Source organism: Jatropha curcas, chromosome 6 (assembly GCF_041381405.1).
Source record: "Jatropha curcas cultivar XTBG-Jc1 chromosome 6, XTBG_Jcur_1.0, whole genome shotgun sequence".
NCBI classification, from domain to species: Eukaryota; Viridiplantae; Streptophyta; class Magnoliopsida; order Malpighiales; family Euphorbiaceae; genus Jatropha; species Jatropha curcas.
In genome coordinates this window covers 26,000,332-26,012,528 of record NC_143156.1, presented here as the reverse complement: position 1 = coordinate 26,012,528, position 12,197 = coordinate 26,000,332, and the positions used below count along the sequence as shown (strand labels likewise).

The 12,197-nt window shown below is 34.8% G+C and overlaps 1 pseudogene; it reads right to left on the bottom strand.

Moving 5' to 3' along the window:
• Positions 1-298: 298 nt before the first annotated feature.
• LOC149495810 (putative beta-D-xylosidase 5) lies at positions 299-6,661 on the bottom strand (annotated as a pseudogene).
• Positions 6,662-12,197: the final 5,536 nt, after the last annotated feature.

The following is a 12,197-nucleotide window of genomic DNA, read 5'->3' as shown; positions in this document are numbered from 1 at the left end:
TAAGAAAAGAAGGCAGATAGCATGGCCATTCTCAAAAAGTGCAGTACAAGGAAATTTGCTTTAGTTTGTTCAAACGCCAGAACTTTGATGCTGTCAAGAATTTTCTCGTCATCCATCCAAGTTTGTTTAAACGAGGAGGTATTTTTCACCACCACAGACAGCAAATAGCGAAGAAAAAGAAAAGAAAGAAGAGAATAATCAAATTCACATTTACTAGCAAAATCATAAATCAAAACTAAATTTTATTCACTTAAAATTTGTAGCTCTAGCTACGTTGCTAGCTAATATCTCCCTAAACTCAAAATTTATTAGCGCTAGTAATTACCTGACTAAAACTAACTTGAATTGGAAAAGAAATTACATCATCCCCAATCATGATAGTGTGCCCTCCTGATGGCAGAACACTATAAGCATTATAGTCTATGATCTGCAGACTTTTACAAACATTAAACTCAAAGCTAACCTTCTGACTACTTATTAGCTTTAACAAAAACCCTCTTAAAGCCAATCACTTGCTTTATATTTGCCCCTACAATTCCTTCGGGAGGCTTCGAGTACACAATCACAACATCGCTTCCATCTCTGGATCCCACATTTTTCACTTCAACATCAAACTGAAAACTTTCCTTACAGGATAATTGATCAGTTTGGACTGATGGACATGGAGGAGTAAAGGTGTCTTCTTTGTAGTTCAAATTATGGCAATGTTGGAACTTGTTTAGTTTTATATTGACTGGTGTTCTTCTTGGAGATGTTAACTTATAAGTGAAGTTAGTGTAGCTGAGTCCATATCCAAATGGGTAAACTGTAGAGCCATTAAAGAATTTGTAAGTTCGACCTGGATAGCTTAATTCATCATTTGGCCTCAATTGTAGAGAAGTCCTTGGTAGTTGATCGACATAATCAGCTTCATGCCAAGTAAGTGGTAGTCTTCCACCTGAATCCAAAAAAAAAAAAAAAAAAAAGAAAGAAAAAGAAAAAAATTACTAAAATTATTAAAAACTGAAATTTCTTGGTTAAAAACTATTAATCAAGAAGAATTCAATTACCAGGATTGTATTTTCCAAAAACGACATCTGCAATGGCCCGACCACCTTCTTCTCCAGGGTATTCAGCCCACAAAATGGCTTTGATATTGTCATTGTTTTTAGCGAAAGTGATATCTATCCCTCCTGCTCACATGATTACGAGAATAACTGGACCTTTGGCAGCATTCGCAACATTGTTGATAAGTTCAGTTAGGTAACCAGGAAGGAGGAGATCCTCCCGATCTCTGGTTCGGCTTCAACAGACAAGTCAATGCCCGCTACTTATAGTAGCATCAGCTTCCTGCGCAACTTTCATTGCTGGGAATACCAATATGTCATCCCTACAAGCAACGTCGCATCCAATTGCATAACTCACTTTTGCATATGTCGAAAACCCATGGATAGGAGAGATATATCGGCATGGAATTCCTGTAAATCAAAATGTCCAGTTAATTAGATTTATAATACAACTGAACTGTATTTGTATTTATAAAAAATATGTACCTGCATAATTTCCAATCATAACCTTGGTAGCGTTAGCATGAGGACCAACCACAGCTAAGGTTTTGATCGTATCAGACTTCAAGGGCAAAGTATCATCGTTATTTTTGAGGAGGACAATTCCTTCCCTCGCTGCTTGTGCTGCTAATTCAATGTGTTGTTCGGAGCACACGTCTTTCAGGCCAAGAGATTGAAATTGAGGGATTCCATCAAAGAACCCTACTCTCAGAAGCACCACATAGAGATATTTAAGTGACCTTCTATGTCTTCTTCCCCGACCTTTCCTTGCTTTACTGAAGCTTCAGTGTTTTTGGTGTAGCATTCTCCACAATCCAGATCCAAGCCTGCTTTAAGTGTTCTTGCAACTGCATCCTCCTTGGTGTCACCAAGAAATTTATGGCGTTCAACCATAACTTGGATGGAATCACAATCTGAGACTATATATCTGTCACAAAAAGATAGAATAAAATCGTTAAGTTGTATTATTTATAGAATAAAGAAAATTAATTGAAGCCTGATCATATCTTTACCCATGGAGATTCCATCTCGAAAGGTCGATTAAAGGTTTCTATCATATTTTGATCATTCACCTGCATTGAGTTATAGCTTTAATTAATTCTCATTCATTTTGAAAATTAATTAAGATGATTACAAATTTTGAAAAAAAGCGTTTTTCTTCGAAAAAATTACTCTAGCATCAAAGATATAGCGTCCGATATTCTTCCAATTTTCAAGATCATAGGCAGTAAAGTGCTTGCAACACGAGGAAACTTTAAGAGGTCTAGAGTCTGGATCTGGGTGATTTTCAGTGCCATCAACATCCTGTAAGCCTCTTACAAAACTAGAAGCATATCTACCTACAATGAAAGGATCTTCTCCAGGTGTTTCAATGACTCTTCCCCATCGAGGATCCCTTACTACATTAATAACTGGACTCCAGAAAGTTAATCCGGCCCGACTCAAATTGTACATCGCCCTTGCTTCGGTCGAAACAGCCTGCATTAGTTAAATATTTACGTTAATAGTAACCCGTGTATGAGCAAAAACTGACATTTAATGCTAGAAATAGCAACTAAACTGATTACCTGACCAATAGTTTTCCATAAAGATTCGTTAAAAGCAGCTGTTGTGAGTATTACAGTAGGAAAGCTAGTTGCACCAGGAACAACTTCATCAAAGAAAGTTCCTGGGCCTGTACTGGACACACCATGCAAGGCTTCAGACCACCAATTATATTTAGGTAACCCTAACCGAGGCACACCATAAGCAACATGTCCAAGCTGCTGAACCTTTTCTTGCAATGTCATATGGTTTACCAAGTCTCTAGCCCTAACTTCATAGGGAAGGGACTTGTCACAGAAGGCAAAATTTGCCATGTCCAATCCAAGGGCAGCATACCTAGAAGGGTCACACACATAAGTGAAGTTACTCTTGTTAATAATTAATCTCAAATAATTCCACAATAACCTAGATCGTGCAAATCACTAGATTCAACAAAATAGATTGAATAAGAAAAAGGTTGCGTACCTGACATCGTTGTTTGTCGATCTTGATGTGTAGAATTAGGTTTGCAGCCTTCCAGAGAATTGAAGAATCGATTTAGCGGAAGCAATACGAAAGGAACGTAAAACTGAATCGTATTTAACTCATCTGGGGACCACGACCTTTATATACCTGTAGGGTTAGTACAATTCCTATTTCGGTCCTTTAACGAAATAGGAATTATATAATGGTCTCTACACTTAATATCTATAATTAGTTGATACCTCAATAGTCAATTATTCACAATCAAGACCACATTTAAAATTGACTTTACAATTGGACTGCTGTACATATTTAATTTTACATATTAAGCCCACAATAGAAAATTAAATCCAACAATCTCTCACTTGGGCGAACATATGTTAAATAAAATACATACACCAAAATGAGCTCAACAAACGCAGTCATACAAGGTATCCAAAAACAATCTCGTCCATTAGTTATATTGATAAAGAGCTGAAGGAACATTCGCCATATATCTCATGACTAAGTTCATCATCAACTACATTACCAATATCCCTAAATGACATAGATTCATTATAGAAGTGTAGCATGAAAACTACATGCAATGTGATCATCATGTCTGTTTCCAACTGGTCACCAACAAAAGTGAGATCAAGCAAAACAATAATAATAATACAGAGTGTAACCATCAACCAAAATGAGTACTCAACAAAATTTCATAATAAAACATATCCAAAACAAAATAGAGCATTCAAAAACATAATGCAAACATAAAGAGCAAACTCCCACTAAAACTAGACAGTCTCAAACAAAACGATACCCATATGAGCGGTGTGCTCATGGAAAACTTTCGGTATCACTGCCTTTGTAAGCGGATCCGCAATCATAGAGTTTGTTCCAATATGCTCTAAGGATATCTGTCCACTCTGTACCCTCTCCTTCACAGCCAAGAACTTAATCTCAATGTGTTTTGATCAAGAAGAGCTCCTGTTGTTGTTGGAGAATAAAACGGCTAACCTGCTGTCACAATACAACTTCAGTGGTCTTTCTATTCCACCTACTACACGCAGCCCAGTGACAAGGTTTCTCAGCCAAATAGCTTGATTGGATGCCTCATAAGATGCTACAAATTCAGCTTCCATGGTGGAGGTTGCTACTAGAGTTTGTTTCACACTCTTCCAAGAAATAGCACCGCCAGCCAATAGAAAAACGTAGCCAGATGTGGATTTTCTACTGTCTTGGCATCCAGCAAAATCAGAATCAGTATACCCAATGATCTCAAGCTGATCTGATCTCCTATATGTGAGCATATGTCCCTTAGTCCTCTGAAGATATCTCATGACTCTTTTGGCTGCTTTCCAATGATCCATTCCTGGATTGCTAAGATATCTACCTAACATGCCAACTATAAAAGAAATGTCTGGACGAGTACAAACTTGAACATACATAAGACTTCCTACAGCTGACGCATAAGGAACCTTTTGCATTTCCTGAATTTCAAGTTCACTCTTTGGACATTGTTGATTACTAAATTTATCACCTTTTGCAATAGGGGTATCCAATGGTCTAGAATTCTGCATACTAAATCTCTTGAGCACTTTATCAATATAGCTCTTTTGTGATAATCCAAGAATACCTCGAGAACGGTCTCGATGTATCTGAATCCCTAAAACAAAAGAAGTTTCACCTAAATCTTTCATCTCAAAATGCTTTGAAAGAAAAACTTTGGTTTCATGCAGCAAGACTTTACAATTAGTAGCAAGAAGTATGTCATCCACATATAAGACCAAAAAGATAAACAAATAGATAAGTATAAGCTCACAATCCACAAATGAAACAATTCACATAAGTAGAGATTAAAAAAAAATGGAAATAAGATACAGACACAACATTAATATTCTCATCTTTGGATGTAAAACATTAACTTGTAATTAGTATCTCAACGCAGCAATCAAATATTGATAACATAGTCCTGACAAATAATAAATCTTCCTTTGGGCCGATATATCATTGTCATGGAAAATAATCAAACAATTATCACATACTTATTGCCAACATGTATTCAAAACTCAGCCAGATAGCAACCTTCCTTTGGGCCGATTAACTATCCGCAACGAATTCTAATACACCTGTCTAATATTCTAAAATAAATCAATTCAAGCAATAGAGGTCACTTTGGTGACTTATTGATCAAATCAATTTATTTTAACAAATATCAAACACAATAGGGACTTAATCACTCTAAAATTTAATCTCAAGTCGACAAATTAATTCATTTAATTGTAATTAAAACAAAACAATTGCAATTAAATGAATTGATTGTCTAAATATTTAATAATCTAAAATTATTTAGCCCTAAAAAAAAATTATAATCTAGTCTTTAAGTCACTAAATTAGAGACTAAGTTATAAAATTGGACTAAATAAATTTGAATAAATAAAGTTCGGGATCTAATTTAATTAAATATATATCCATGGGTCTAGACGAAAGAAAACAGAAAATTAGGGGCCTAATCTGAAGTTACAGAAAATTAAGGGGCCTAATCTGAAGTTACAGAAACTTAGGGGCCTAATCCGAAATTACAGAAACTTAAGGGCCTAAACCGAAATTTTCCAGGGACCTAACTGTAATTTGCCATCCCTAACCCTAAAAAACAAAAACAATAACAGGTCCGCCGCCAACCAAAAAACGATCTGAATTTTTTTTTTTTTTTTTTTTTTTTAAACAAAATCCGGCCAGAATAAAAAAAAAAAAAAAAAAAAAATATATATATATATATATATATATATATATATATATATATAAAATATCAAACGAACAATTAATCGTCAATGGGGTTTGTTCAAAACCTCTTACCTGTTTTTGGGGAATCCGAAGAACAGTGAGAAAAAAAAAAAAAATTTTTTTTTTTTATTAAACAAAACCCTCAATCCGTAAACAGTAGGGTAAACAAATAAAAAACATACGAAAATCAATCTAAAATCTAGCAATTATGCACAAGGCTCTGATACCACTTGTTAATAATTAATCTCAAATAATTCCACAATAACCTAGATCGTGCAAATCACTAGATTCAACAAAATAGATTGAATAAGAAAAAGGTTGCGTACCTGACATCGTTGTTTGTCGATCTTGATGTGTAGAATTAGGTTTGCAGCCTTCCAGAGAATTGAAGAATCGATTTAGCGGAAGCAATACGAAAGGAATGTAAAACTGAATCGTATTTAACTCCTCTGGGGACCACGACCTTTATATACCTGTAGGGTTAGTACAATTCCTATTTCGGTCCTTTAACGAAATAGGAATTATATAATGGTCTCTACACTTAATATCTATAATTAGTTGATACCTCAATAGTCAATTATTCACAATCAAGACCACATGTAAAATTGACTTTACAATTGGACTGCTGTACATATTTAATTTTACATATTAAGCTCACAATAGAAAATTAAATCCAACAACTCCCACTAAAGGAAGCATCATCTGGGCCTAATGTCGTGGCGTCTAATGCAAAATATGAAAATGGCTTTTCAGTCCATTTCTAGCTGCTGTAGAAGAAATGGCAAACAAAGCCACACATATCAGATAGGAAATGAGAATAGAACTTAAGCTTTCAGCCATAGATTTTTTTAAGTTATGCAGAGATGCTTATGGTTCTAAGACTGGTTGAGTTAATTTATAGGCAGTTCTTGATTTCTTTTTTCATCGTTGGTTTTCAATATCTTGAAAACTTTTGAGCTGTTGAAGTAATATTCGTTACATATTTTCAGTTAAGATAATAATAATACTGAAAACTCTCCTTTTTTTCCTGTTTTTTAATTTGTATATATGCATAGAACTTAATCTTTTGTTGTCTTTTTTCATAAAAAAAAAAAGATTATTGAATGTTTATCCAATAATATCATTCTTGATCTGTTGTTGTTTGGAAAATCTTTTCCTTACATATATTAACGCTAATATGATTTTGAATGGTTCAAGCAAAGGCCAAGGGTGATACAACCTGCTAACTTACCCTCTATCTGATTCCCTTTCTACGAGTACAGTCGATTCAGATAATGAAAAATTGTTTAATCTTTTGCCTTTTTTTTCTTTTCCTTACAAATAGAAATAAATTCTTTTCCTGTTAAACTCTTTCTTTCTGTTTGAGTTTTCTAAGTAATTGTTTTTTTCACACCCTTTGGTAAATGGAACAAATAATTATATTACATATCATACATTATAATCTGAGAATAACTTTTGGCTTTGTAACAGTATCCATCATGTTATTTTTTTCACATATGAGACAAGTATCCTATACATGTTTTTTATTTATTGAATTTACATATTGTATAGATGGCATAATAAATCCGTGTGATTTTTTTTTTTTTCATTTTAACGAATAATTTTATATAGACTATATATTCTATTTATTTTTGAAATAAATAGGATTTTTGTTATCAGTAATATATGTCTATTTTATTAATTTATATCCAGAAAAACATGAGCCATCATTTCAAAAGCCTTTTTTCTTTACCTGTTGCCCAACAAATCACACTTGTTTAGAGGACAATCCTTTAAATGAGATTGTGAAAACAACCTTGATAATAGCATATAATTATGCTTCATTTGAATCGATAATATCTTTCGATTGAAAGAAAAAGAAACTCACTTCACTCTTGGAATTTCTTAAAATCCTACAAAAATCCACAAGCTTGGTTTTCCTTGTGTTGTGCCATCAAACATTAAATTTAAAATTAGAGGTATAATTGGTCGATATGGAATGGAATGACCCTTATATCAATCCATTTTGAAATGTTTTAAAATTCAAAACTTCATTCCGTTCCGTTTCATATATTTTTTGAAATTTAAAATCTTATTCCATTTTAGTCCATTTCTAGCTGCTGTAGCAAGAATGCCAAAGAAAGCAACGCATATCAGATAGATAATGAGAATAGAACTTAAGCTTTCAGCCATAGTTTTTTTTGGTTATGCAGAGGTGCTTATGGTTCTAAGGCTGGTTATGTTAATTTATAGGCAATTCTTGATTTTTTTTTTTTCCTTGTTTTGGGTTTTGAAATTGAAGTAAGATTTGTATATATTTTCAGTTAAGATTATATATAATATTGATATGTTTTTTTTATTTTTTATTTTGTATTTTGTATATTATATTATTATTGAGTGTTTATCCAATAATATCATTCTTGATAAAAGGAAAAATCTTCATCTTTCGTTGTTTGGAAAATAATCTTCTTGTTACATACTTATCCACTAACATGATTTTTAAAATGAAAAATTCTTTAATCTTTTGCTTTCTTTTTTATAATGAAAATCTTTTTTTTCAGAGAACTTAATGAAAGTCTTTTATTCTCTTCTCATTTAAAAATAGAAATAAATTATCCAATAAGATTATTATTGAAAATGAAAAAGTACATATAATTTAAAGTAAATTTCATAAAAAATAGTACAATTCAGACAAATGAGATAAGTAAAATATCCTATATAAGTGTTTAGTTTTACTCGATGTATACATAGCATAGTTAATCTTTGTGTTTTTTTTTTTTTTTTTTTTTTTTTTTTTTTTTTTTTTTTGGTTAAAGAAATATTAGAAAATCTGATAAACCCTTTCTTTCTGAGAATATGATATATCATATACAATATTAAATAAATTATTATTTGTTCCATTTATATATCATATATCATATTCTGAGAATAACTTTTGGCTTTATAACATTGTCCTATCATATGAAATTTTTTTAAAACATGAGACAAGTAAGTAATACATATTTTTTATTTATTGGTTGTACATATTGCATATAGATTGCACAATAAATTGGTGCAATTCTTTTTCACTTTAATGAATAATTTATATAGACTATACATTATATATAATATATGATTATTTTGTTAATTTACAACTATAAAAATTTAGTATTTCCAAGTTTCTGAATCCGAACCACCAAGTTTTCCAAATACACCAAAACCTAGCTCGTAAATACTAAGTAAAAAAAATTTGAAAAACCTCAACTTACATAAGATTGGTCTCTTTTTGAGATAAGAAGATAAATAGAATTCTAAAAAAACGCAACATTACAACAATCTATCAAATCAAAATCAAGTTTAAAAATAATAGATTCTTCAACGCCTTTCTTGGGTAAAGAATCTATGAAGTAATTTTATTTCATAAAAACATGCTGAAATAAAATATTGGAGAAGTTTAGATGAAGGAAGTCAAATCTACCGAAAATATACTGTTAGAATATATCTTGCATATATTCTATTGTTATTGTATATATCTATTTTTAGTTAGTATATATTTAGTTACCATAGTTTTAGCGATCAGTTAGCTGATTTGTAGCCTAACATTCCTCTTGTAACTTTTATATACTGTTTCATGATCAATGCAATAGACACGGAATTGGTTTCCTTCATGGTATCAGAGCCTCTTACGATCCTTTTCTCCTAACCCTAGCCGCACCTCTCTTCTTCTCCATTCTCCTTCTCTCTTTTTCAAACTCTTCTACATGGCAGACTCACCCAAGTTTCATTCCGCCCTCACCATTACTAATGTTAAATCTCTTGTTCCCGTAACATTAGACAATGAGCACGGTTTGTATCATTCTTGGGCTACCTTGTTTACCAATCTTGCTAGGGTGCATGATCTTTATGATCATTTGGTTCCACCAATGGAGGAGAAGGCTAAGACTGCCTATGAGGCGGCTAAGTCGGCTGATCTGACTCTTTGGAGGCGTTTGGATGCTATTGTCTTACAATGGATTTACAGCACCATTTCTAACGACCTTCTTCACGCTATCCTCAAACGCAATGACACAGCAGAGGGGGCATGGAATCATCTTGAAGCTCTTTTTCAGGACAATAAAGCCTCTCGGGCTACCCATCTCGAGGAGGACTTTACACTGTTTTTGAGGATTTCAACTCGATCGATAATTATTGTAATCACCTACAATCTCTGGCGGACAGGTTGGCTGATGTTGATGCTCTGGTAACAAATGGTCTTCTGGTTTTACGTCTCACCGAATCCTTACCGGAGGCGTATGGTGGTACGGTGGACTTTATACAAAATCAAGAGCCTTTGCCCTCCTTTGAGAGTTATCGTTCGAGGTTGAAAATGGCGGAGCGTACTATTAAGGCCGGTCACACTCGTGAAAATGGTGGTTCTGGCAGCAGGTCCGGTGGTGCCGCCATGGTTGCTGCTCATTCTTCTATGACATCTGACTCCTCTGCAAGCAACAAATGCAACAACAATAATAAAGGGAGGGGGAATTCGAAAAACAATGGGAAGAAAAAGGCCCAACAAAATTCTAATGGGGCCGGTGCTAGTCAGCCGACACATCATCAGCAACAGTGGCAGCCACGTCAGTAGGCCCCTCCGCCACAGTGGCAGCAGATGTGGCAGCCTGGTTGGGGTGGGTGGACTATTCCGCCTTGCCCTTTTCCCGCTTACTCCTGGCAGCCAAGGCCCAATCCAGCGGCCCAACGTCCTACCTCTCCTGGGTCAGGCTTACTTGGGCCCTGACCTCAAGCTTTCAATGTTGTTGCTCCTCCTGCTCCTAGCTACACGCCCACCGACATTGAGGCCGTTATGCATGCCCTTTCATTCTCTCAACCCGATGGGAACTACTACATGGATACCGGTGCTACATCTCACATGACGGCGGATGCAGGTATTCTCTCTTCTTATTTCAATTCAAGCAATAAGCATCATGACATTGTTGTTGGTAGTAGTCATTTAATTCCAATTGTTGGTCACGGTCGCACTACATTGCCTCCCCCTTATCCACCTTTTACCCTAAACAATGTGTTACATGCTCCCCAGCTCATTAAAAATCTGGTCTCTGTTCGTAAATTTACTACTGATAATATGGTTTCTATCTCTTTCGACCCTTTTGGTTTCTCTGTTAATGACTTACAGACGGGGACTAGACTACTGAGATGTGATAGCACTGGGGACTTATATCCACTTTTCTCCAACTCTCAAGCCATTTCTTCCAACAATCAGTCCGCTTTTACTGCTTTACCTTCGGATATCTGGCACAACCGTTTAGGTCATCCAGGCGATGCTATCCTTAAGTCTCTTCGTAGTCAAAAGTTTATTGATTGTAATAGGCTTGTCCTCTTGGGAAGCATTATAAACTACCTTTTTATGATTCGGTGTCATTTACTTTTCTACCATTTGATATTATTCATAGTGATCTTTGGACTTCTCCTATTGTTAGTACTTCTGGCCATTGCTATTATGTTCTGTTTCTTGATGACTATAGCAAATTTTTGTGGACATTTCCTATTGCTAAGAAATCTCAAGTCAAACAACTTTTCTTATCTTTTCATGCTTTAGTTAAGACTCAATTTAAACGTAATATTAAAACCTTTTAGTGTGACAATGGAACGGAATACATAAATGGAACTTTTCAGGATTTTTTTGAGCAACATGGCATGCTTTTCCGTCTCTCATGTCCTCATACTTCTCCTCAAAACGGGAAGGCCGAAAGACACATAAAATCCATAAATAATATCATCCGGACTCTTCTCTCTCATGCATCTATGCCACCATCCTTTTGGCATCATGCTCTCTCCATGGCTACATATCGCCTCAATATCCTTCCTTCCAAGGTCTTGAATTATCAATCACCCGCTCAAATCCTTTATCAAAGTGATCCCGATTATTCGAGTTTGCGTGTTTCTGATTGCTTATGTTTCCCATTATTTCCCTCTTCTAGTATTCATAAATTACAAGAAAGGTCGACTCCTTGTGCTTATTTAGGTCCGGCTCCTAATCATCGTGGCTCCAAATGTTATGACATGTCTAGTGGTAAAATCATAATTTGTCGTCATGTTCATTTTGTTGAAACCGAATTTCCTTTTTCCAAACTACACAACCCACAACCTTCAAATTATGATTTTTTGAGTGATAATATTAATCCTCAAGTATTACATTATATCACTCAAAATACCACACCACAAAATCTGCAGCCTGACCCAAACCCACAGCCCAACTCGTCCTCTCTTTCTCACTCTGGGCCACAGTCTCACACGGGCCCAGATTCAGCAGCTTCTCCTGCTGCCCACACACGGTCTGCCACTCCTTTGGGCCCAATGCAACTGCAATCCACTACTCCTTCTTCTCACTTGGACGACTCTACCTCAAGTAGTCCGGTCCACTCC